Below are 5907 nucleotides of genomic sequence, written 5' to 3'. Positions count from 1 at the left end.
GTGCTTGAGCTTTTTCATCCAGTGCTTGGTTTACCCAACTTTGTCATGGACGTTATATGTAAACCATGTGTATTATTGGTTCTTTTGTCAAGAAAATACAGTAAGTATGAATTACAGGTGCAACAGATATGATTAATGAACTTTAGGTTTAAGTGAACCGGGCGTATGATCAAATATGGCGCCTGCCTTTTTCATGCTGTAATTTCCCTTATTTCGAAACTCTGGCCCTTGAGATGATTTTGAGAAATATTATGCCTGATAAAGTATTCTAGAAATGTGAAAAATACTGTCAATTCCTTAAAATGTCTTAGCAGAGCACCCTTTTAGGCCATAATCCTGAGAGAATCATCATCTAAAGGAAGAAATGACTTAAATCTACTTGAATTAAGAGATTAAATCTAAAATTTGAGTAGATTTGGTCCGGCCTTAAAGCAGATTAAACCTATTCTTGCCAATGGAACAAGCATGTTTTTTTCAAGTTTTCCCTTAATTCAGATGATTTTGTATCATTTCAAGTGAAAAATAAATGTTTTTTACAGTAAAAGTTAATTTGTCTGATTTCCAGTGGGATTTCTATTTGTTCGATTGTCATTAGTGTTTTTATCTGATCTTAAATTTACTCAAATTTAACATAAAAAAAAAAAATTATTCAAGCGATTTTAAGTCATTTATCTAATTTAAGATGGACATTTTCCCAGTGTATATCTTGTACAACACTGGCATATGTAAAAAGTGAGTTACTTCAATTGCTTCAATTGGAGGGTCCCGGCCCTTGGTCTTTTGACGATGAAGAAAACCGGCCCTCCACCGAGCAAACTTGCCCAGCTCTGCACTACGTCCTCCAAAACCAACACATATATCTTCGCTTAGCACAATTATTCACCAATAAAACATGTGAGTTTCATCAACTGACCATGGTTAGTTTTCAAACCATGCAAAGAAATGTTCCATGAATTGAGCCAGACTTGGGTCTTTTTCAGACTTCAGAGAAAACAGGAAGTTGAGGGCGTGACCGGTCTCTGCTGATTGGTCAAATGCCATAGTTGAGGGAGCTGTGATGTAGGGGGATCTCTTCTGATTGGCTGAGAGAGGAACACATGCTTCTTTACCTAATACTGATGTGCAGCAGGGAGGCCATGTGTAAAGTGTGCGGAAATAACCAAAAATAGCCAATTGGGTTAAAATTGAACACTTTATCTCCAAACAAATGAACAGAGAAGCCTGGAGAGGTATGTTTTGTCCTTTTCTTGGCATTTATATAATTTCTATATCATTAACATATTATGAGATGATGTTTAGTGGCCTTTTGATGTGTGTCCGAACCCACAAAACTCCAAAACTTAACTGAATTTGAGTTAGCATTTAGCTCAGAGGACACTTGTAAACGCTAATTTGTATCTAAAGTAAAATCTCAAAAGGTCTGTACATTTATTAATGATTTCTAACTAGGCTTTGACCTCACCTAAATGTTGTCGATGGGTTGACAACAGCTGAAAACTTCAAATTCATTGAGTCTCCCGGACTAGCCTACTTACTATCTGCATACGCCGCTTCTCCTTTTTTTTATTTATATGGCAAAAGCTACGACATTTTGTTTCAGCTGTGTTGGAATTTTTGTAACCAACAAAGTCTAAGAAGGTGATAAAGATGTATTTGAGATTAGGCTACCAAATACCTGGATAAAGCATAAAGCACCCCCTTTAAAGCAGCACTATGTAGCGTGTTTACTTTAATAAATCCTTTTCGTAGTCCCTCTGGGGGTAATACAAGTGTTTATGGGATGATTGGAGGGTCTTTCATCTCCCCCTGGTGTCTCTGGCCAGAAAACCATGTTTGCAACTTGACTGCCACCGGACCGGAGCCACCAATACACACCAATGGAATCACGAAGTAGAAGCTAACATGCTAACGGGCAATGCCAACGTCACTTTAAAAAGTATTTACAGCCAAGTTTGAGTGAAAAAAAATATTTTCATTGTGTAATTGGATGCACAATATCCCTCTCTCCCTTCGCCTTTCCTGTCAGCGTAGTATTTACTCTCCAAGACAATTAATAAGTTAAAAAATCGTAACTTGCCACGACACCTGCAGTTGCGCTTATGGCCTCTAGGGGCAAGAGTTGCTCAGTACTGCTTTAATATAACGGCACAAACTTTCTAAACCTTTTTTCACCAGCTTGAAATGTATTGTGGTCATGCAGAAAACCCACTCTCTCTGGCCAGATGGGAATTAGTCTTGGACACACAGACTGCCTTGCAATTGTTTTCAATGCAAGCATCCCTCACATAAATGATGACATTGACCACGCTAATTCAATGGGGAAGAATGGCTGCACTCTGACAAGCACTAAAGTCAACGGCATCTTAACTGAATTCCTTCATAAACATGCTCCAAAAGCTCAAAGTTTATGAGTGTTGCACTGACTCTGTTACAGATAACGCTCCCTAAGTTTGTTGTGGATATGAGCTGCAGATTCATTTCTTGTGCAATAACTTCTCCACATCCAAAGTTATCGTCAAAGTGTGCGGGGCCAAACAGAATCTGGATTCTGTTGGCTTTAACGACACAGCCCTATGATTTTTTTTTTTCTCTCTCTGTTCTTGTAAACTCTTGGACAATGCCCTCTCTGTATAAGCAGTATTTCAAACCCGTCGTTCAGGAGTTCTCCATCTAAGAAGAGGTTTGCAAAGTCACACGAAAAACCGGACTGGGTTGTTTGATTTCTCCTCAGACGTCGAAATAAAACCCCGCTCACTCTGAACTCCTGTTTTTCATCCGTCCTTGCAGAATGAGCTTTCCCTCACATGACTGTTCACCCTGACATTTGCAGAGTTATAAAGTAATAACAGGTATCTTGTAGAGGAGATGAACATTGATGCCCGGAGGACGCAGACATTAAGCAGATAAGAAACGATGCCCCGTGGCAAGTCTGTCTCATATCAGCCCGTGTGACTCCGAAGGGACCCTGAGTGCGGCGCAGACAAGGAGAAAATACCCAATCTGAAAATTCATCATTCTCCTGAAGATAAGGAGAACACTGTGAGCTGCACGGTTAAAGAAAACACCGCTGGATACATAGATGAGAATAGGAAAAATAGAGCAAGCATAAGCACTAAATCATAAGGCGCTGTAACTATAACTTCTGGAACATACTGTACATGCTCTGAGAAAACTATTTCATGTAACGCTTTCAACTTGTAGGTGCCTTTTCTTCACCAAGGCTCAGAATAATAACAGTACAATAATAGCTCAAGACCGCGGTGCATGGAAGTACTTGAGAGTGCAGTGTTTGAGTTTGGCACAAAAGTAATACAGTACGGATAATTGCAGCGTTTGTGATAATGGGAGCAAGGTTCACATTCTCGACACACTCATTTGTACGTCATTTGTGCGATATTTAAGGAAGGGTGAATCATGTGCTCTTACTGGTTTCAACCTCTTCACCCCCCGACTTGAGCCGAGCGCCTTTTCTCCAGTACAGCTTTACCAAAATCGAAAAGCTGCTTGATTAGAGCTCACAGCTTCTTTTTAATCATCGCTCTCTCGTCACATTTTTCATTTTCATTTTTCATCGCGTTTTTGGCTTGTTTTTTGTCGCTATTGTTGGGTTTTGTGTCACTTTTTTTTTGCTTTTTGTGTCACTTTTTCTTTCCTTTTTTGTGTCACTTTTTTTTTGCTTTTTGTGTCACTTTTTCTTTGCTTTTTTGTCACTTTTGTTGCATTTTCATCACATTTTGTCACATTTGTGTCACTTGTTTAGAGCTTAAAGGAACAAGCCACCGTTTTTCCATACTCTGATATTCTTACCTCAGCTTAGACGAGTTGATACGTACCTATCTGTTGTTTGTCCGCGCCTGCAGAAGCGCTTGCCCACTTCTTACTTCACCACGTTTGGAGCTGTAGGAATACACTGGGAGAGGCCAAATGCTAACGTCATCTTTGGTCTTTTTGCGTGACTGAGGGCACACAGTTTTTCCATACTGAGATATGTTCTTACCTGAGGTTAGACGAGTTGATATGTACCTGTCTGGTCTTCAGGCCTCCAGGCTCCCTCCTTCTTGTATATTTTTGTTTATGTGGCCTAAACCTGTCCTTTTTGCATGACTGAGGGCACGCACAAAGACAAGATGGGTACGTATTAACTCGTCTAAGCTCAGGTACCTCTGTATGGAAAAACTGTGTCCTGTTCCTTTAAATGGCACTACTTCTCGGACAGGGTTGCCCACCATAGCGATTGCTGGCCAATGCAAAATAACTCTTATTATACACTACTTTATATGAACCATGATTATTTTACAATATCTATTTCAAGTCCTGGGAAAAGCGCGACACCGAGACATTAAGGAGATAAGGTGCCATTTGATTTCATGTATTTGCTTTGCCATTTCTGCAGTAAATCTTTAATCGGCTACAGAGGCATATTGTAATAGTCGCCTCCTACTCATTTTGTGCGTGTAAACATGATTTAGCCCGCCGCAGACAGTAGCAATAACAGTATATAATGAACTTAGCTGTCACTACACACATAAAGCCAGTAATTATTCATCATTGCCCTTGATCAATATGCAGACTGCGCTCTGTACTGATGCACTGTCACCTGCAATAACAAGCCTGCTTTGGGTTTTTGAGTCGCTCCTTTTGTCCTTTGTTTACGTATGCAATATCTTACCAAGCAGGCTGTCATTAAACCCATTACGATGATGCCATTTTCCCGCAGAATCTTTAAAAACAACCAGCAACGTGTGCATTTAATTGTCTTCCGCACATGCCCAGACTGCCTCGCGTCATTAAGGGTCATATTTCCACCGCAGAGCCGCGCTCGCAACACTCTTATCTCATTATTGCTATTACATTATTCACCAATGCAATTTTCCCAGGGCACATGAAAGCATCTTCATTGCCGCTCATTGTCTGACGGCGACATGAGTGCAAAAATAAATAAGGTTACGTTCATGTTTAATTAAAATGGCCCGGCCCGCGATCGTCTTCCTGGGCACGGCGTAATGGAATTAAAATGAAATCATAACTTTATTACAGCGCTAATGGACACATAGGAGCTAACCAGGAGAGGAGCGGAAATCCTTAATAACTTTATGTGATATTATGAAATTGAGCTTAAGTACAGGACGTGGTTAAAGTGAATATGAATTTCCCCATTAGCGCGGCAGATTGAAAAGAGCGAGCGGCCCGGTGTGTGGTCGCGCGGAGTGAGGTTCTCAAGCGGCGGGCGAGGGCCTTTTTCCGGCGGCGGGCGGAGGCAGAGCTCCCGCTGACCTGGGAGAGACCTCCGGAGAAGGGGATGAGGATAAACCAGTGAACAAGAGCATACATCATTTAGTGTTTGCTGAACGCTGGTGTAATCCAATTCTGGTCATGTCTGAAGGAAAATGTCATGGAAGATGCACTGCGTATCCTCAAATGAACCAGGCGGGTCGAGGAGTATCCGAGGCAGGAGAGTAAACAAGAATGAATCAAACTTTCATGACAATTAGAGTAGTAGAATTGCAACGTTAGTTAACAGTGACAGCGTGTGTTTTAATTGTATGAGCTAGAGCAGTGTTCAATCTTTGATCCTGGTATTGTTGTTGTTGTTGTTGTTGTTGTTGTTGTTGTTGTGTCTTTGGGCACTTCACCCACCGTGCTTACAGTGTCTGAGTATGTATGAATGAGAGTGGGAATGGGTGAGTGCTTCCTCCCCCTGTTTGAAAGCCTATAGAAAAGCCCTATATAAATGCAACCATTAATATTATTTACTGATGTCTGTGTCTCTGTATCTGTCTCGCTAAATTAGGCAAATTTGAAGTTTTTCAAAGCACTTTTTAGGACACTCAAACATACCGTACATTGTATTATTCATTCACTCCATACTCTAGGGGGCGGTAAGTTTGCTCGAGGAAGGGCTGAACA

Source organism: Gobius niger (genome assembly GCF_951799975.1).
Source record: "Gobius niger genome assembly, chromosome: 15".
Taxonomy (NCBI): Eukaryota; Metazoa; Chordata; class Actinopteri; order Gobiiformes; family Gobiidae; genus Gobius; species Gobius niger.
The sequence above is the reverse complement of the archived record's forward strand: the minus strand, read 5'-3'. Positions refer to the sequence as shown.